Source organism: Zalophus californianus, chromosome 5, assembly GCF_009762305.2.
Source record: "Zalophus californianus isolate mZalCal1 chromosome 5, mZalCal1.pri.v2, whole genome shotgun sequence".
In the NCBI taxonomy this organism is placed as follows: domain Eukaryota; kingdom Metazoa; phylum Chordata; class Mammalia; order Carnivora; family Otariidae; genus Zalophus; species Zalophus californianus.
In genome coordinates, this window is record NC_045599.1 from 1,645,242 (window position 1) to 1,667,368 (window position 22,127).

At 42.8% G+C, this 22,127-nt stretch overlaps 1 long non-coding RNA gene across 5 annotated transcripts in view; it reads right to left on the reverse strand.

Moving 5' to 3' along the window:
• Positions 1 to 467: 467 nt before the first annotated feature.
• The window catches only part of LOC118356983, a 77,395-nt gene continuing 55,735 nt past the window's right edge, over positions 468 to 22,127 (reverse strand). For all 5 annotated transcript variants that reach the window (XR_004820067.1, XR_004820066.1, XR_004820068.1 and 2 more), the window contains one exon: positions 468 to 867. This is a non-coding gene — a long non-coding RNA (uncharacterized LOC118356983). The remainder of the gene's footprint in view (positions 868 to 22,127) is intronic.

Below are 22,127 nucleotides of genomic sequence, written 5' to 3' on the forward strand. Positions count from 1 at the left end.
TGGTTAAATTTACTGAAGAATCTTCTTCCAAGTCAAAGCATTTGAGTCAAATAATACACAGAGTTCCAGTATTATTAAACTGCATTTTACAGGCCCATAATACACAGAGTTCCAGTATTATTAAACTGCATTTTACAGGCCCCTACCTGCCTTTCTGGATGAGAGCAGGACCGAAGATGGAAGAGAGCACGGTTTACAAATGCTGACACAGTGACCAGAATTGACTCTACCATGCAATCAATACAAAACCACTAATCTTTCTCCACTTTCTAAACATTTAAATGTCGCATAAAAAAAGTGAACTTGAGGACGCCTGGGTGGTTCCGTCGATTAAGCGTCTGCCTTCAGCTCAAGGTCATGATCCCAGGCTCCTGGGATCGAGCCCCACATCAGGCTCCTTGCTCAGCGGGGAGTCTGCTTGTCCCTCTGCCGCTCCCCCTGCTTGTGCTCTCTGTTTCCCTCTGACCAATAAATAAATACAATCTTTAAAAAAAGAAAGTGAACTTGGCATTCTGTCCTTTTCTGATTAGCAATGTTTGGTTTTGACTAATGTTTAACACTTTCCGTTATGTCATTTCATTGAGAGTGTCTTCTTTATTTGATATAAAAATAAGTATGTTAGAAGCCGAGCTTCTAAATACCTTAACTGTATACCTGAGGGCATAGGAAATTAGGCAGCAAGAGATCACAAACCTGGTGCAGAGGAACTTCCATCCTCCACAGACAAACCACTCTAGTCCTCTTCTTCTCTGTGGGATCCTAGCTCGTGGTAACGTGTGGTAATCACTTTCATCATTCTCGAAGCCTTCTTCAGACATCATTAATGGCATTTCATCCAAATGGGCAGACTCATCTTCCAGCTGGTACCTGGTCAGAGGTAAGGAGAGAATGCTGAGGCAGGCCAAGCAGCCTTCTGTCACCAGTAAGGGTATTATTTAAGACAAGAGCTGGTCCCATTCTACTAACCACATTTTTCTTTTTTCTTCAAACTAAGCTGTCTACAGCGGAGGCAAACCATTATAAATGAGGGATGCTACTTTCCTTTACAAAAAATGTATTTAGCCAGGGTCAGAAGGAAAGGAACAGGCTGCCCAAGGAAGCGAACATGACCACGCTAGAAGGGGAGCCCTCCACAAAGCCACTGGTGTGAACAGTCAGCTCAACAGTACCACCCACTCGTGGTGTTCAATTCAGGAATATAAAAACAATCACCCGAAATATTAGCAAAAAATGTATACTTCCAGGTCATATCTAAATACTCTGCTACAGATCGATTGGATGTAAAATGTGCCCAACTTTACATTCACCAATCAAAGTCGTGGAAGTGACTTTTGAACTATGGAAGTATCTTCTTTTGAAAGGTGGGAACACGGTCCCTTGGTTTGTTGTCAGATTTGATATACGCAGCAAGGATGCTATGTCCCACTTACACTTACTCTCTGTCTCTGTTATTCCCTTTTCTGAATTTTCTATTCAAGGAAGTAATTTCCTCCACAACCAGCATCCCTTTCAGAGTTCAATAATCCTCTTCTGATTCCAAAAACAGGCAGCCTACTGTATCAAGTTCCCATTTTATCTCTCCTCAATCACAGACATATGTACATTTTAAAACTAAAAGCTTACTTTGAGAACCAAGAATTCATCAGAAAGTAGAATGCAGAGCCCACGAATGCTATCTTATTTGATTTTACATCAAACCTCTGTGGTAGGTATTCACCTCAATTGTAAAAATCAGAGCACAGACCTGTGTGTCCCCGGGACATGATGGTAGTCACTGAAACTGAAATTTCCCCTCGCACCCTCTGAAGTCCACAGACTTTATACAAGACAAATAAAACCAACCAAGCCCACAACTACAGCATAAATGAGTGCCAGACAATACTACAATCTACTTAAAGACAACAGCAAGCTGAAACAGGATAAAGTCAAAGGAAATCACAAAAAGCACACTCATCAAACTACTCGAAGCAAAGATGAAGGAAAAATTCTTGGAAGGAGCCAGAAGAAAACAACTCATTACATGGAGAAGCCCATCAATTCAAATGCCCATGGACTTCTCGTGGAGAGAGATGAGGCCAGAGGACAGGAACTCCATGTCTAAGTGCTGAAAGGGAAAAAGGCTCAACCCAGAACTCTATATCCAGCAAAAAGATCCTCCAGGAATGAAGGCAGAACAAAAACATTCTCAGATGAAAGATAAAACTTGGAGGGTATGTTACCATCTGACCTCATACAAAAGAAAGCTAAAGAAAGTTTCAAGACGAAGAAAAATGATACCATCAGGAAGCAACTTTTAGTGAAATCAAATAAACCTGGGTTCAAATCTCAGTTTTACCATCCTTCTGCTGTGTGACCATGGGTTTCAGAAACTTCCACTCAAATTTCCCTCCCTGGGTCTGCGTGAGGATTCAGTGAGATCAGATATCTAAGCACTGAGCAGAAAGCCTCACTCTTAAAGAGGTACTCAATGAACTTATGTTCTTCCTCTTTCTCTCTTCTTCCCCAGGCAAATGCTGGGGAACTTTCTGACTCTGTTGGAAAATTCTCCACAGAAAGTACTCCACACAAAATTCTTCAGTACATGAATATTCCCTATATGTAGGTGATGACCAAATCTATGCAACCAGCTCATACCCCCATCATCATCAGCCTGCTGACATGGGGCCCACAGGGACCTAAAATTCAGCACATCTAAAGCTAATCATTATTGAGTGACCTACCCCGCTGTTTTGAGTTGAATTGTGTCTCCTTAAAATTACTATGATTTAGTCCTAACCCCCAGTGCTTCAGAATATAATGTTATTTGGAAATAGGGTCATTGCAGAATATAATTAGTTAAGATGAGAGAATACTGGAGTAGAGTGAGCCCCTAATTCAATGTCACTGGTGTCCCTATAAAAAGGAGAAATTTGGACACAGACACACACAAAGGGACAACACCATGTGAAGACTGGAACTATGCTGTCATGTGCCAAGGAACTTCCAAAAGCTAAGAGAGAGGTCTGAAATAGGCCTTTAGAAGGAACCAACCCTGTGATTTCCTGATCACGGACTTCTAGCCTTCAGAACTGTGAGATACGAGTTTCTACTGGTTAAGCCACCCAGTCTGTGGTGTTAAGGCAACACTGAGAAACTAATTCACCCCTCCTGAGGCCCCTCTGCCTCTAGCACAGCGCTGCTCCCAAGCTCCCCACGTCAGTGATGACCCACAGGGTCACCTTCCAGCCACCTGCGTTCAGTTCACCTTTGACCCATCCCTTTCTCCTCCACCATCTCACCCGTCTTGTACCAAATCCTTTCAACTCTACCCAGGAAATAACTTTCTCATCCCCTTTCCCCTTCCTACTGACACATGCAGAGTTTGCCTCGTCTTCTCTCATCGGGCAACAATATAATTGGTTTTCTGACCTTACCATACCTCATTCTCTTTAATGCAGCGTCCACACTGCCACCAGACTCACTTTTCAGAATCACAGATCACAGACCTGGAATGGCCCTTACAATCTGACCTCCATCCACCTTTTGGTTCCATCTTACAATGTTCTCTTTCTAACCTCACCTCTCACCCAGTAGCCCCCACTAAAGCATCACATCCCATCCTCAGATACCAGGCAACTCTGCCAACCCCCACACTTTCATGTCCATGTGCCTTTTGATCTGCTTGGAATGCCCTGCATCTTTCTTCAGAAGTCAAAATATTACCCAGCCTATTGAGGAGAGGGACAAGGTTAAGAAGAAAAGGCTGCGTATTACAGAGTATCAATCAGGGAGCAACAGTTAGGAGGAAAAGATGGTTGAAAGGTTTTCATTTTGATTATAAGTGTCATTGAGTATCTTTCAGACACCTAAATCTCTATGTCTGGGCACCTGTCCCTGTATGTACCACTCTATAAATCAGACAACTATGATAGTATGTCTTAGTTCGTACTTGTGTGACACCTTCAACTTTGAAACACTGAGTATAAGAGATCTCTGTTCATCCAGTGGCAAAACCAAGTAGGAAGAGTTCTAGCATAGCTACAGCTTCACAAATGCCTGGAGTGAAGTACGCCTCCAGGTTAGCAGGGCGGCAACCCGTTTGCCTAATTACATTATAGCAAAAGTTACATTTTTATCAGGAATATTCCATTTAAATATTTCACTTTTAAAATATAAAATCACTCTGAAAAATTTCCATGTTCCATGCTGTAGGAGGCATTCCATTTTTTGGTTTCATCCTCACGTTTGTGATTTTCCGAAAAATTCTGCCATTTATAAGGTATTTAGCACATTCTTCTTTAGGATCATTGTTAAGAAGCTCTTTTTCCAAGGCCTCACTCTGACCATCAGCCCCCGGCATCCTTCTCTTGACCTCAATAAAAAATACAAAAGTCTATGGGCGCCTGGGTGGCTCAGTCGTTAAACGTCTGCCTTCAGCTCAGGTCATGATCCCAGGGTCCTGGGGTCGAGTCCCACATCGGGCTCCCTGCTCGGCAGGAGGCCTGCTTCTCCCTCTCCCACTCGCCCTGCTTGTGTTCCCTCTCTCTCTCTGTCTCTCTCTGTCAAAAAAATAAAATCTTAAAAAAAAAAATACAAAAGTCTAAAATCAAGACTATTCTCCCAGCTTAAATCCCCATGTATGCCATAGAACCCAGATGGACTTCTTCTTAATACTCCGACTAACTCCATGGTATGGATTCAAGTTACGTTATCTCTGGGGCCTTTGAAAAATCTCACATGTATATACCTTACAGAACACACACAAAGGATATGTCATTCAACGTTCCATAAGCAGCTGTACTGAATCCCAGATGCAACCCTCAACCTTCCAAACTGAAATCCAATCACCTTCCCACTGCAGGAAATGAAACCACTGAGACTGTCTTACTCTGCACTTACCCCCTTCCCAGACACGTGCACTGTGTGTGGCCTGTGCCCCATCCGATTCTGTATCCGCCTGCTTCCTGTCATGATTCACTGCCATTAACTCCCTTTTGCCATTCTGGCCAGAGCAGGGTGGTGGTGAACACTGAAGAAAAACTATTTTCCAAAGTAATTTTTCAAAGTGGCTCCGTCAAACTGGCAAAAGGTAATATTTATAATAATCATGGTAAAAAAAAGCATTATTACACCGTTGACCTTTGAGGTTGTATGAGAAGATTTCAGCCTACAAACATGAACTAATGAACAACGAATTTTAAAGCCACATGCTCTTCTCACACTCCCACCCCAGGACCCCATGTTAACTGCTTGTTTTCCTCGTCTTTGTTAAAGTTCAAGTGGGGGTAACACTGTAAGCTTAAATTTGGTGCAAAATAAAACATATTTTATGAATTTGCAAAATTAAAAAAGCTCCTCATTGAAGAAGGGCCCACCATTTTCATGCTCCCCACCCCCCACTCCCCATAACGCAGAGCCACCTTATGTGGCTCTACACATTCTTCCTTCTCTTCTCTCATTTCTAATCATGTGGTCATGAAGTAAGGAGGAACATTTTTTAATTTAATGAATTTTAGTAATTTCCTTGTTTAACTCGACTCAGATGCTTTTACTTTTTATAAACTCTGCTTCCACTGGTATTTTTAAAATTAGTTTTTAAACATTTTTTTCTAAGTTTTGAATACAGCTTCTCTCTGAATTTAAACAGACCCTGTTTGCCAAATTAAAAAATCTGTGCATTTGCATATTGGCCTTCATAAAGCCACTAAGGGAAGCAAACCTGAAATGTGCTTTTACCTCACCGTGAGGCAGGCCCAAGTCCTTCCTATCTCAGATGCATGCGCCACGCATACGCGCGCGCACATACACACACCCCTTACTGGCATGTTTAGATACCTCAGAGCTCCTAAGGAAATTTGGCTGAGACTCCAAATGGTATAAGAGTTCACACCCAACACTTAATTTTCCAGTGTTGAAGATAGAAATCCAAACACAAAAATTTTTAAATTGCTAGGATTTGAATATATGCTTACGTCAGATCTCCTATTACCTCAATAGGTCTCCACTGATCTGTAAAGCTATTTCCACTTTCCCCATTTCTCTTCCTACCTGCTGATGGGTGAAAATTAAATACAAGTACTCTATTTAAAAAGACAACTATGCTATTGTGCTTGAGGCACTCAGAAATGGTTTATTCCTTTTCAATCTTTCATTCAAATTTATTTTCTCCAGAATCGTGGGACATGGTTCTTTATTTCTCTCTGCCCTAGACAGCGGGGACCTAAATTGCAAGAATTAGTTCTAAGAGGGCATGTAACAGTACTGAAGTTGGCTTTCATAACACACTCCACATCAAAGCACCAATCTTCAAGGGCCGGTTATATCCCTATTATGTAAGTTTATGAATTATTCCACATTCTGTTACATCTTCAGTTTTAAATGCAACAATTTCCCCATATAAAAAGTAGTCTGTGAAAGACACTGAAATGTTCAGTGTATGATTCTTCGTGGCAAAGCATGGGGCTGTGTGTATGGACTTACTACGTTTCATCTTCCTACAGGAAATGGAGTTTGCTTTCTTTCTATAAAATAAATGAGATGGACCCATATGAGCACACAGTGTGATATATCCAAAAAGGAGACAAATGGAAAAGAATAAAAACTTTTAACTAAAGAGTTAAAAATGAGATTGTTCAGGGTCGTCTGGCCAGCTCAGTTGGTGGGACTCTTGATCTCCGGGTCGTGAGTTGGAGCCCCATGTTGGGTGGAGAGATTACTTAAAAATAAAATCTCCAGGCGTAAGTCAGTCAGTTGGGCAACCAGACCAGCTCTTGTTCCGCTCAGGTCATAATTTCAAGGTCATGAGTACGAGCCCCACATCAGGCTCCCCGCTCAGTGGGAGTCAGCTTTGAGATTTTCTCTCTCTCTCTCCCTCTGCCCCTCCCCCTGTGCACACATGCACTCTCTCAAAATAAATAAAATCCGTAAAAAATAAAATAAAATCTTTTTTAAAAAATGAGATGGTTGAAAAATAACATGGTATATATTATTATCTCCATTTTACAGGAGGACACTGAAGCTCAGAGACAGGACCAGCAGGATAACTTGTAGGGTCCAGTGCAAAATGAAAATGCAGGGTCCCCTTGTTCAAAATCATTAGAGATTTCAAGGCAGTGGCAAGAGATCATTAAACCAGGCACAAGGCCCTGTGTGACTACATAGGTTCCTCCTCAGAGAATATGTTCCTACTCAGAGAGGTTAAGTAACATAAAATCAATGCTAATGAAAAATTGGTTTGACTTCAGAATTTAGAGCTCTCACTCTTAGCCACAAACAATAAACATAATTTACTGGGGGTTTTCTATAGACTGAGCATGCAAGATTATCTCATACAATCCATGCAGTAGTCTGATTAGATGGTCATTATTATCCCCATTTTGCAGATGAGGCAACTGAGCAACCTGAACACTGAAATATACAGTTGCTATTTTTTGGCTACCCGGCATCGATCACTCCTTCCTAATAGCACATCAATTCCCTTGGTAAGCACCCTGAGGGCAAGGATGCTTTCTTGGTTTCGAACAAGTGCCTAGAACAGCAGTGAATAATCGATAATCAATGCCTGCTGACTGAGATGTGTGCACTGTTTTCCCACAACAGTCAAGGGTGCTCGAGACTTCCATGTTCAGACCCCCACGTCACCTCCAGCACTGCAGGGCCGGGCAGACAGTGCATGCCCGAAGCTGACGTTTCTGGAACTTTGACCCGTGGGTAGGGTGCCACAGACACAGACAAATTAGAGCGGGATTACTTCAAACGTCCTGGCCCGACAGGAAGTATAGTGGACCATGCTTTCTGTGCAGGTTCTGTCTTGAGTTTAAGCCTCACTCTCTAGCCTTCTCATTTCACAGACGAGCTTCTCACTATATATATAACTGAGTCTGGAGTCCCCAAGACCAGCCTCAGTTTTGAAGATTTGCTAGAACTCGCATCTCAGAAAACCTGCTCTACTCACCGTTGTGGTTCATTACAGCCGAAGGATACAGATGATCAGCCAGAGAAGAAGGCACAGAGGGCTGAGTCCAGGAGCCTCTCCTGCTGGAGCCACGCGGACCGTGCCGAATTCCGCCAGCCGCCATGTGTGCCAACAACACCCGTGACACGCTAAGATGTCATGACTCCTCACCCACGGAACCTCGGCGTCCACGGTTCGTATGAGGGTCCCATGGGCCCGCGGCACCTGTGTGACTGACCTGAGCTACTCAGTCTCCAGCCCTGCAGAGGTTGGCCTGACCCCGCGGCCTCAGCGGATAAAAACAGCCGTTCACCCGACGTCACACTTTTGGCGGAAGCGGTAGGGTCAAACTGACACAAAGTGGCCCGAAGCACCAAAATCCAAACACACTCTTCCCAGGTGGGATATTGCAAGAACTCAGGGGTAAGCTGCCAGAGCCCATCAAGGGCCAAGCCTTCTGAAGACAGGCCTTTCTTTGGCACATGCACGACTTGAGCAGCCTGGGCCTGCTGAGCTACCCTTTAACTGTACGACATCTGATAATGTTGGTGAAATTAAGTAATTGATTGATTCAATCCTACAGTCACACAGCTAATAACTATAGGCCCAAAATATAAGTTCCTTCCTGATTCTAAAATCTAAGCCAGGAAGAATTGGTTGTGACAGGTTACCATTTATAAGAGGAATTTATTAACTAGAACCCTAATGGTCTATAAAAATTAAGGCACCACTCAGCAGTCCTACTTCTCAGAATTTATCCTAAGGAAATGGTGAGTGAATACACAGATGGGTTTACAAATATACTTATTGCAGCATTACTTTTAGGACACAAAATTAGAAACAATGTATACATCCAACTAATAGGTGACTGGTTAAATCAAAAGCTGGCCAACTTTCTCTGTAAAGGGCCATACAGTAAATACTTTCAGCTTCCCAGGCTATGCAGTCTCTGTTGTAACTACCTAACTCTGCTACTATAGCACTAAAGCAGCCACAGACAATAATATATAAAGGAATGAGTATGGCTGTGTTCCAGTAAAACATGAACGGACTGGAGAGGGGGGCAGAATTCAGCCACCAGGCCATAGTTTGCCAATCCCTGGGTTAAACTCTAATATATATTATCATACACAACAGAATACTATCCAGTCATTTTTTAAAATTAAGCAGATCTATATGTGCCAATATGAAAAGATGTCTATGACATACAACTAAGTGAATAAAACATTGGAATCATACCATAGGTACAACTTTGGGGTGAAAAGATTTGTGTACATGCAGGAAAAATGTTGAAATGATGTACATGAGGCTGTCCAGAGTTATCTCTGGAAGGCCAGGATTATGTGGGACTTTCATTTACTACATCATACATTTCGGTATTGCTTGAAATTTTTTACCATAAATATGTATGATATTTACAATCAGATAGAAAAATCCATTTCAAAAAAAGCTTGAGGCTCTGGCCAGAACACCTACTTAGTCCCACACTAAATTATTCAAGCTTCTAGTAAGTAAGAAATCCTGAATACAGGACAACTTCTACATTCAGTACTTTAGGAGCAACTCTCCTAGCACAGGCATTAAGATGTAATGACTCCTTAAAGTTCTTTCCAAGCCAAGGTTCTTGAGAGAATTCTTTTATTTTTTATTTAGAGAGAGAGTGCACACATGGTGGAGGGGCAAAGGAGTGGGAGAGAGAGAATCCCAACCAGGCTCCATGCCCAGCTTGGAGCCAGACGCAGAGTTCGATCCCAGGACCCTGAGACCTGAGCAGAGATCAAGAGTCGAACACTCAACTGATTAAGCCACCCATGCGGCCCTAGAGAGAATTCTTTTAGAACTTTAAGGCCAATGTTCTTTTCCTCTTCCCATCACAATAAATAGCGCACGAACAGTCTTCTCTCAAAAGGAATAGATGTTTTTAAAGATTTGACTTATTCATTTGAGAGAGAGAGAACATGAGTGGAGGGGAGGGGCAGAGGGAGAGGGAGAAGCAGACTCTCTGAGCAGGGAGCCCGACGCAGGGGTTCAATTCCAGGACCCCGGGATTGTGACCTGAGCAGAAGGGCAGATGCTTAACCGACTGAGCCACCCAGGCACCCCAACAGGAATAGATTTTTAACCACCCTAAAAATACATGAGCCTTGATAGGAAAGAAATGATACTGTGAATTTGGAGGAATACTCTTTATTTACAGCTCTGTCACACTGGGAGTGCTTGGAATTCTAGTTAGTATTCATATTCCATTTCTAAAATATTATACAAAGCCTGAAACCAAACTGTTAGAATTAACAGACCAGCAGCACCAAGGCACTCAGTCCTTAGAAGCTACAAATAAAATACCTTCTTGAATTGAATTTATATGCTGCCTAAATTCATACCCCACAAAACACAAAATGTCCAATGCTAAGTTCCTTAGGATATATAAAAACAGATGCAAACATAATCCATTGACTTTTTTTTTTCTGATGACTGCTAACTTTGCTGACAGTTTAGAGAACACAAGACGTTTTTGAAGACCGTGTTTACTTCCGAGGAGTCATTATGCACCAGTTAGCTGTCTTTCAGAAGGAAGCTCTAGCCAGTCTTACCAGCCACTCTTCACCGGAGGCTGGGTTTTCTCCCTCAACCACAGCGTCATATAATTTCAGACTAAGACCACCTGTTCTAGAATCACCTGTATTAGATATTTAAAAGATTGTTTCTCACTATTTTGTGTCAAAGAGATGAGGGCTTAGTATCTCCACGTTATTAATGTACGAAAACGAATTTACAGATAGGTTGCTTAGAGCCGATCAAAGAAAAACCTCCCTTTCTGTTAATTGCATAATTCATGGCATTTTTAAAACTAGCACTGATCCAAGTATCTTTTATGCTTATTGGCAGATTGATTATCCATGAAGAAGTTCTCTGTTATCTTTATTATCCATTTGGATGAGAAGGCCTTGGGGAAGGGACAAAGGCTTAGCTTTGTTTACACCCGACTCTACCCTTTCACATTCAGCCTCCTTTGTGAGTTGGCTATGATTTGAGTCTTCGGGGGAAGGGATGAATCTTGAAAAAGATCTTTAATAGAATTAAAATCTATTTCAGGCATCAAAAATAGAATTCTGATTATGTCCTTGCATCCATGGTTTCTGAAGGGTAAGGGGAAAATAAAACTCTGCCCACTTGCCTTTTTTATCTGCCAGGCTTCTTTTCTGTGCCCCTATCTTCTCACCCCCACCTCCATCGCTCTCATATTTCTATGACTAAAAAACAAAACCACGGGCTGGTTACCGCAACAGGATCATTTATTTGTGTTCTTCAAGCAGCCTGCAACACAGCCAGAAGATAATGGACACCTCATTTATTCAAGCTCTGAATGATCGTATTTAATTCCCCGTGACAGCTGTCTTCCCCACAGTAGCATTGCAAATAAGTTCGGTTTTGTAATGGCCTTCTATTGAACATGAGTCCATTATGTGCGGTCTGTATCGAGGCAGGATGCGGTCTTAGTATCTATAGCAATATTTCTGCAAGCTGCTGCTCTTTACACTGCTCACATTTAAGCTGGCTGTTTACCACAATGCTTTCCTTGAACTATATTGAACTGCCTACACTTTCAAATAAAATAAAGAGGAATGAATGTAATTTGAAAAAGCAGTTACCCGGGCATATACATATTACATACCTCCTCCCCTTTTACATATGTAATCAACCTGGAAGCACTTTGAAAAAATTGCCGATTGTCCCATTTTAAAACCCAGATAATAAAATCATTATGGCCAATTAAACGATTACATGATGCTAGACACACTGGGGTTCCATGCCTGGTTTTGCATATCACTAACACACTATTAGGCATAAGGCAATCAGTCTGAATTCAGAGTCATTTTCATGTAATGGAGGTGAGAAGCCTCTGCGTGGGAAAAAAAGCAGCTTCCTCAGCGCCCAAAAGAAGATTTCAAGGTGACCTGATCTTAGCAAGGGGTGAAATGCAGCCCTCTCGCCTCAAAAATCTACAACTTGCCAAATGGCTCCTGCCTCCAGAGGTTCATCTACAGATGTAGCCACCAGCTGGGTTTCCATGGGGTTCCCCGCCCTTGGCAGCTGTGGAACCAGCATGTATTAGGAAGACAGAAGAAAGAGGCAGCTGGGTAGGAGAGAGGGGCTGCCTACCCAGACTCCACAAGATGTCATCGCAGACCATGTGTCAAAGTGACTCTGAGGCCACCTGGGCTGGCTGCCCAAAGTGATTCGTGGTCTCCCAAGTCTCTGAAGGCTCTTGCATCGTCGTCTTGCATCCTGATGTTCGACGGAAAAGCAGGTGGAGTGGCTTGCCTTGTCCCTCACGGCAAGGAGGAGTAAATCCGGTCAGCTCCCCTCACTGTGGGAAGCAGAAACCTGGCAGCCGTGCCTTAGCCCCTCCCAGCTTCTCAGCCTTCGTCAACCCTTCTCTGTCTGTCTGTAGGGAAGGGTATGCTGCGCTCTGGTGCCCTGGCCACATGGGAGTTTAGTGAGGCAGAGCTGCCAGGGAGGTCTGATATTCGGGAGGTTACGCTCAATTCAGGAAAGGGTGAACAAGCATGCTTGACTCCACCTAAGTCATGTCTTCCAACGCAGCTTTTCTCAGTAAACAGGTTGGCATTCTGATCCACCTTCATCTGATTCCTGGGTCTCACTCCCCATTGGCTGAGAGCATGGAGAAGAAGGCAGAGTTAGTTATTGGCCTAACCCTTACACCTGACAGGTAAATCCTTCCCCTTCTGTTTGATATTAACTTAATACGGAGCAGTGCTTCACAGGTTCTACTATGCATGTACATCAGCTGGAGATCTTGTTAAGCTGCAGATTCTGATTCAGGAGGTCCAGGATAGGGCCCCAGAGTCTCTGTTTCTAACAGGTGGTCCAGGTGATGCCAATGCTGCTGGTCTCCAGCCCACACTTTGCTCGGCAAGAATGTAAAATGTGGTCTTCAGAACAGAGAACTCAGGGCAGACTCAGGGGCAGTAATAAGGGGAAACGGTATTCTACCCCCCTCTTCCTTCACCGCTTAAGGTGGGGATCCTCAAATCTTAGTGTGGATTAGAATCAACTGAAAACTTTTTAAAACTCAGATTCTTGAGACTCACACCCAGAACTTTTTGCTCAGTAATTTGGGAGTGGAACCCAGAAATCTGCACTTTTAAGAAGCATTTTTAACACTGAATATGCATTTTAACAGGCTAAATAAAGTCATACCACAGACCCCACCCGTGACACCCTACCAAGCAGGCAACGCTCCAGCTTACACCACCCTTGACACTGCTGACCCCACGCCCCAGCAAGTGGCTGTTGCTGTCACTCTTACTGGTGGCAAAAGAACTCCCAACTTTCCCTGTTTCTCTGTTACTCATTCCCAATTCCAAGTCCAGGGCACATGCCTCTGACTGGCCTAGTCTCGGTCACATTTCTAGATCACAGCTTTGTAGAAAGCGGGGAAATTAAGCATCAGTGATTGTCAACTTTCAGAAACCCTAACATAGGAAAGGAATTCAGATATTGGAAGCAAAAACAAAAGCAAAACCAAAAATCAGATACTCCAGTATGCTTTTTCTCTTGTATTGGAAAGTCAATCCAATAATGAAAAGATTAACACAATTTTCAAATGTCACCTTTAAAAGTATACCCTAAAAATAAGATGTCAGTATTGCCCTATAGCTATAGAACCTAGAAAGTGAGAGATATTAATAACTTTATAGTAGCTTTCATAACACAAATAAAAATATGCATAAAATATGATCACTAAATATCTAAAAATATATATATATAATAATCTAACTCTTAGAAAATCATCTTTTTTGTCTTCAGATTAGACACTGCTGAAAGAGTTCTCATAATACTTTGCCCAAAGTATGCCACTTTAACACACAAAGAATTACAGAGATGAGAGCGTCATAAAGCGAGTGAGAATATGAGCGAGCCCCTTCTCTTGAACCACAGAGCATAGGCAAATATGTAAACAGTAGGCAGTCACTGAAATTTCACCAACCTGCTGCCCATAGCTCACTATATGCCATAATCACTAAAGGTGTAATTTCTTATCCTAAAACACGGAGTCTGTCATAATAGATGTAATAACTTTCTCTGATGCCTCCTGGGCTTGGAGGATCCTTTAAAAAATGCCTCCCTATTCCATCCTGATTCCTTGCTAGTCCCTTTATTGATTTTCTGCAGCTGTTTTTCTTAAGCATATGAAGCAAATTATTCTAGTTGGTTCCTCCAGACATCTGCTGATAAATCTACGTTATTGAACTTCTTCAATTTCCTAGAGCTGTACTACAATCCTTAGGAGAATCTTTGACTCTTCCTTTCTTTCTCCTCTTTATGCTTGCGACTCTCTGGTGGTGCTCTCAGGATTCTAATTACACTCTCTTTTGTTGGCTCCAATGACACCCCTGGTCTCAATTCGCCCTCTATCTTCATCTCAGAGTTCCCCACATCCCTGATAACGCCACACCTATGCCTCAAGTGATACACAAACTATTCTCCCCTTGCTTGCAAGGAAAAGGTGAAGTACTCTGGAATCAATCTGACGTATTTCTGCCACGTCTTTTACCACAAGTGTGATGCCCACATCTCTGTGACAGCCACGTTCTCCGGTCTGGCTCAAGTCCAATCTTCCTGCATCCTGGCTCTCCACCCTGTCCCATGGCATTAAGCTCTTAGCCATTTAGAGACCGAAGTTAGACATCATCCTTCCTCTACTCAAGTGTCACTTATGAAAAGCATCCTGCTTTGTCCATGACACTGGCAAACAGAAAACACGACAGCACAATGGGATTTTGTCACAAATGCAGAAGTCGTCACAGAGAAAGTTCTCAAAGCCTGTGCTGTGCGGGTAAACACTCACCCCGTAAATGCAAAGGCATTTTTTATTTTCCCCCACCCTGCTCCACCGAGTGTCCCCTCTCCTCCAGCTTGCTGCAGCAAACCTTGGCATCTTTGTCTCATCTCCCATTCCTTTCGCTTCTTGACACCTTCCTAAGACACCTGAACTCAATACACTGTATGCTCTCTGGCTTGCAATTATCCTCGACTGCAGCTTCCTCTGCCCTGGAAGTGACTGTGCCTGGAGGCTTTTCCAGACTCATCTCCAGCTTTTGTCCTTCCTTTACTTCATCTCTCTCCTCCGGGTCCCTGCCCTCCCTTTCACATCCTTCTCCCCGCGAGGGGAGGTGAGTTGTGTTGCTGAATCTCTTCTTCCCACATAATAATACACACAAGCTGTCTTAGCAACCGAGCCTGGCATTAGCACAGTCTCACTTCAGAACTTTCCACTGAGGCCAAGGAAGCCCTGACAGGAGTCACTATACCATGCCTACGAGTCTCTGGGGACCCCCAAACCACTTCAGAATACTCCAAACCAATCTTGCAGGCACTTTGCAGGAGGCTGGCCCCACTTCAGCCAAGTGCCCTGCACTGAAAGACGATGTCGTTTCCATCAGTAACTAGTGCAGTTAATGAGAGCACTGGACACGCCGGCACTAAGGAAATTAGCCAGAATTTAATTCTGCCAATAATTGCCTTGGGCTTGATGACTCACCAAGAGCTTCCCCGGGGGCCTACTTTAAATTGTAGGTGTGTTTTAGGTCTTCATAAATCAGACATCATTGGCTCCTGGGCTGCAATAAAATGTCTTTGCTATAATAATCTGTTATTATATTTATGAATCTGCTCAGCACTTGGCATCGCTTCTGTAACAATTTAACACAGCCCTAAACAGGCACATTTATGACGGGCTATAAGATAAGCCCGAGACACACAGTAGCAATATATGCTGTATTTCTTCATTGGCCTTTCTCTTTTTCTCTTAAACCACCTTCTCATTAGAATACCTGTTAATACAGCGAATGGGATCTGTTTGACTTAAATCAAGCTCATTTTCCACAGGTTAACAAATTGTTGGTATTCATTGCTTGGAAATTTCCTTTGCTTGTAATATTTTTTTTGATTAAGTAAATTTTATCCAAACCTCAAATATATAGTGGTGACAATATAACAATTGGGAATAAATGAATGTAGAGCATTTTTTTTATTTTTAGGAAAAAATAGGGTTTAGTTATTTTAGGCTTCTAATTTTGCACCTTTTTATCTTCTCTGAAAAATAATGTGGTATCTCTTAACACCTCAACTTCGTCGTGAGACCTCAGTCCCCACCCTCATCTGAGAAGCATCACGTCCTTTATTTCTGAGGACCTACTCCCATCTGCCCACACACACGAGAAGTACCTCAATCCAGGAAAACAGTAAATGCAGGCAAGAGTCTACAAAATATGAAATTAAATCTCAGCCTATCTTCCGATTATTTTTTTATGCATTTACATACATGGTAATATATTTCTGTGTATTTGTATAGGAATATATTTCTTTGTTTTATAAGTTTGGGAATCATACTATACATATTATAACTCACTTTTCCATTTCACAACATCTATGAACACTTTTTTCATGCTTGGTTATTTTGGGATATATTTGCCTACAACTAAAAAATAAATTTAAGTTTTCATAAACAAAACAAATGTACTATCTAGCCAGAAATACATGCAAAAACTAAAGCCGTGGATTTAGACATCATTCCTTTACTCGAGTGTCACTTATGAAAAGCATCTTCTTTGTCCATGACACTGGCAAACAGAACACACGACAGCACAATGGGATTTTGTCACAAATGCATAAGTCGTCACAGAGAAAAAGTTCTCAAAGTGTGTTGTGTGAATTATTCTATTAGTAATTTATTTTAATGTGTTTCTTTAACCAAATTTTAATTTGTTTCTTTCTGTTTTTTTGCAAACCATTAAATAATTGAGTTTAGCTTTTCTGTTAAAAAGAAACAGCATTCATGGGATGCCTGGGTGGCTCATTTGGTTAAGCATCTGCCTTCAGCTCAGGTCATGATCCCAGGGTCCTGGGACCAAGTCCCACATCAGGCTCCTTGCTCAGCAGGGAGCCTGCTTCTCCCTCTGCCTGCCACTCCCCGTTTGTGCTCTCTCTCTCTGTCTCTCTGACAAATAAATAATACCTAGAAAGAAAGAGAGAGAAAGAGAGAGAGAAAGAAAGAAAGAAAGAAAGAAAGAAAGAGAAAGAGAGAGAGAGAAAGAAAGAAAAAGAGAGAGAGAGAGAAAGAAAGAAAGAAAGAAAGAAAGAAAGAAAGAAAGAAAGAAAAGAAAGAAAAGAAAGAAAGAAAGAAAGAAAGAAAAAGAAAGAAAGAAAGAAAGAAAGAAAGAAAGAAAGAAAGAAAGAAAGAAAGAAAGAAAGAAAGAAAGAAAAAGAAATAGCATTCAGGGGCACATGGGTGGCTCACTCCATTAAGCATCTGACCCTTGATTTTGGCTCAGGTCGTGGGATTGAGCCCCCTCGTCAGGCTCCTCGCTCAGCAGAGAGTCTGCTTGAGATTCTCTCCCTCTCCCTCTGCCCTCCCGCCCCCACCGCTTACCCACCCACTGTCTCTCTTAAATAAATAAATAAATCTTAAAAAAAAAAAAAAAGAAACAGCATTCAGAATTAGGTCATTCTCCCAAGAGGACCTAATTATTTAGTTCTCAGAGTTAAGAAAAAGACTAAGAATTTACTTATTTGTTTATTTTTAAAGATTTTATTTATTTGAGAGAGAGAGACAGCAAGAGAGAGCAAAAGCAGGGGAGAGGGAGAAGCAGACTCCCCATCAAGCCGGGAGCCTGACTCAGGGCTCAATCCCAGGACCCCAGGATTATAACCTGAGCCAAACGCAGACACTTAACCAAGGGAGCCACCCAGGCTCCCCAAGACCAAGCATTTATATAAAATTATTTGATGTATTCATGTCAAAAACAATATATGATTAAATAAATGTCTAGTAATTGCACAATGCATAATTATCATGCATAATGCCTAATAATACTATTTTATGCTGGTATAAATCTTTCCTTATGTGACTTGTGAAAACCTTGACTAATGCTTCCAAAATCATCCCCTGCCTATATACAACATGATGTACCAACATAAAAAATGATTCAGAAATGGTTATGTCCCCAGCAAGTACAAAGCAGAGTCCTTTCACCCTAGAGACTTAAGAGTCAGAAGTTACAGAAAGACTGAGAATTAAGTGTCCTTGTTCCCTTTTTTTTTTTTTTTAACTGGGCAAACAATTCCGCACTGGAAGAGAGATCACAAATCCACTCAAACATGGATGAAAAAATCCATTGTCTCTGTAAAAGAAATCCTTTTCTTAAAACAGCTGCCAAAGAGAAGCCACCAGCTGGCCCGATGATCTGGCCAGCAAAGCTGCCTAACGTGGAGATGATTATACAATGGCAGCCTCCCGGGGGCCTGAGCATCCCCAACCAAAGTAGGTGGCCAGCAACTGGAATCCCTTGGGGCAAGTCCCCATCTTTGCAGGCCGTCTGGCACAGAATACAGAGAACTGTTGGCAGCCAACTCTGATTATGGCAACTTCCAAACAAATTTCCCACATGTGACTCTGAACGGAGGTTCCAACGAGGGAGGCGGAAGTGGGCTGCTCTATTATCATACACGGGCTCATTCTCTTGAAGCAACCAGGTGAGCACACAGGCCAGGCCCTGGGTCCAGGGTGCAGCTTTGCCAATGGACAAAGAAATAATAAAAAATTTTAGTGCCTCAAATATACACATGGTAGTTCAGGTTACGATACCACTGCCCAGTTTTACTCGGAGGAAATTCTCTACCAAATTTTATCTCACACAGGGGATTCCTCACCAGATCCTTGCTTTTTACCACACCAGAAGAGGCTCTCCAATTTAACCCCTTGTGCCCAGGAACAAAGCAGAAGTCCTACAGCAGGAGAGATTGTGAGACTGGACTCAGCCCTTCCCCACACCGATTCATCACCTTCCCCCACCTGGTTCAGACCCAATCTCCTCAACAAGCACAGAGGATGGTCCCTTCTCTCTCAGCACAAAACCTGGTCTCCTATGCAGAGAAGGCGTGAGCTCCCTGCAGGCTAGTCACACATGCACATCCCAGACTGACCACATCCACACACATCTGTTCCTCCTTTCCCCCCATCTCAGAGAAGCAGACCTCTTCTCCCCACAAGTCATGCTTTTATTCTGCCCCTTGCCTTCTTCAAGATCCCACTGATCATCTCCTTTCACCTAATTCTCTCATATTTCACTGCTCCTTCCCACTGCCCACAAATACATTCAGATTCTCAACCCCCAGACTGTAACTTCTAGCTCCCAGTTGGCTTCCTTCCCTTTACTGCTCAACTTCTTGAAAGGGGACCCTATACTAGCCCTCTATCCTTAACCTTGTCCTGCTCCCTTTATGAAAATCCATTTATTCCAACCACCCAAGTTGAATTCTATTTCCTGTGAGGACTCTGATGATACACTTTCCAAATCTCAGTTTTCTTGTCCTTAAAATCAGGATAACAGTACTGTACTCCTTAGGATGAAGGCTAAATTATTATAAAAAAGAGACCTCAAACTATGGTGGCTCACCATAGATGCTTATTCCTCTCTTACCTAACAGTCCTGAGATGAGAAGACCAGTTATCAGGAAAGCCACACTCCATGTGATACTCAGAGAAGCAGGATTTTTCTGTTGTTGGTTCATCAGACTTTCATGTGCATGTGCATCAGCTAGGGCTCTTGCTAAAAATGCAGATTCTCATCAGGGGTCAGAGGAGGGCCTGAGATTCTGCATTTCTAACAAGTTCCCATATGATGTCAGGCTGCCAGGCTGTGGACCCATACTCTGAGTAAGAAGAGTGTAGGGCACTGTTCATGCCTGTTTGATGAAATTGGGGTCACAGGCATCTCTGTTTTCCAGTTCTTAAGAAGGGAAAGAGGGGCGCCTGGCTGGCTCAGTCAGAAGAGCAGATGACTCTTGATCTCAGGGTCATGAGTTCGAGCCCCATGTTGGGCATGGAGCCTACTTAAAAAAAATTTTTTTTTAAAAAGGGGTGCCTGGGTGGGTAGGTCAGTCAGTTAAGCATCTAGCTCCTGATCTCATTTCAGGTCTTGATCTCAGGGTTGTGAGTTCAAGCCCCGCGTTGGGCTTCATGCTGGGTGTGGAGCTTACTTAAAAAAAAAGGAGGAGAAGGAGGAGGAGGAGGAGGAAGAGGAAGGAGGAAGGAAGAAGGAGGAGGAGGAGGAGGAAGGAGGAAGGAAGAAGAAGGAGGGAAAGAGGACATGTAGAAACATGTCCAGTGTCTTGAGACTCAAATTCAGAAGTGGCCCCTATCTGCTCACATTCCACAGGCAAACATCAATCACACGGCCGTACCTGGATGCAAACAAGAGTGAGGGCATAGGCATTATTTTTATTGATTATGGTACTTTTCTAAGGGTACTGAGGTATAGGCATTAGTTTTTTTGATTTTGGTATTTTCTAAGGTACTGAGAACAAAGAGCAGATATATTCGAGTACGGAATTCTCCTCAAAACCAAGACAGTGATTGGAATGTCGGTGGAAGCTTCTGCCTACACTGGAGTTAAATGGCAGAGGAAGGTGATGTTACATTTCCACTGTAGTATGACCCTAGGAAGGCAAGTATGCTAACAGAAACGTAGGGTGACAATGCAGGGCACTCCAGATTCACAAGTAGCTCTAAGAGTGCCTTGCCCTTGCTGGGTCTAATCTGGCCCCAGTGACAGTCCCTATATTCCTGCATAACCCTGGGGCATTGTTCAAGATGCAGGACCCCTGCAAAGCTTGGCCCCATGTTGCCTGAGTTGAGGGCAACCAGAGTATGACATATATATAATAAGTTTTATCGGTACTAAAGCTACACTACACTCCAGTATAGGCTATGGAGCAAGACGCTCTGAGTTTAAATCCCAGTTTCACTACCTGCTGTGTGACCGTGAGCAAATTACTTAATCTCTCTGTCTCTCAGTTTCTTTATCTATAAGATGAGGATAAATACAGCATCTACCTCATGGGGTATTTTGAACATAAGTGAGGGGCCTTATTTAAAGGGCTTCTATAGTACCTGAGACATAGTAAGTCTTTCTTTAAAAGTCATACATGTATCACATATATATGATGCATATCTCTACAACTTTATTTCCTTAAGGGGCTGACCTCAACAGAACCAGCCTCAAGCTCATTTGTCACCATTCTGGTTCCTTTTTTCCTCTCTCTCAAGCCCTACTTTGTTGAGTGAACCATTCTTGCTGATGCTCACTCCAGACTGAAAGAACAGGCAGCTCAGTTTCTATGGATGATCCTGGCAACCTCACACACCCTGGTATGATGGACATGGAAGAAACACATCTCAAATTAACTGGACACGAGGGCAAGTGCAACTTCTCATGAGCTGCTTTTATGCCTGACCCCAAAAGAGTAGAAAGTAATCTAATCATCCCTGAAACTATTAAGGACTCAGAACCATGCCTAAGAGTCCATGATGAGGTTAAGTCATTTTACTGTCCCCCTCCCTCCGCACTTGCCCTCATTGAAAATCTTTCATGAAACTGGGTTATAATATTAAGGGCAATATTGAAGAGAAAAAGAAAAGAATTACCAAAAGATTCAAGTCAACATGTAAGGTAGAGCTTGAAAGAACCTACTCCTCGCTGAAGAGAATAAGAAACTATAACAAACCACTGCTTTGGCAATTCTTTTTTAGCATCTTCTGACAAAACCATCTCTTTATCCCTCTGCAGGTATTTTCTTAAACCACTGCCATTCCTGGGGCACCTGGGTGGCTCAGTTGGTTAAGCAACTGCCTTCGGGTCAGGTCATGATCCTGGAGTCCCGGGATCGAGTCCCACATTGGGCTCCCTGCTCGGCGGGGAGTCTGCTTCTCCCTCTGATCCTCTCCCCTCTCATGCTCTCTCTCTCTCATTCTCTCTCTCAAACAAATAAAATCTTTAAACAAAACAAAACACTGCCATTCCCATGAGCACACCCCGCCACCCCAAGCTGGTGCCTATGGCATCATGGAAGTGCCCCCACAGAAAGCTCCATGTGGCCGTGTTAGGACAAATGTCCAGTCATTGAGGAGATGTCTCCAGTAGGAATGGGAGCCCTGAAAGAGGCTCTGGATTGGAATGTTCCATCCAATCACTTTGTTTTGCAGATTATTCCTTAATCTAGACAACAAATAGGTTTAAGTCCCCGTGTACCTGGCACTGGATAGGTAAGGAACTAAGTCTCAAGAGTCTAAAGTCTCACAGTTAGTCCAAACCCTAGACCAGCAGCC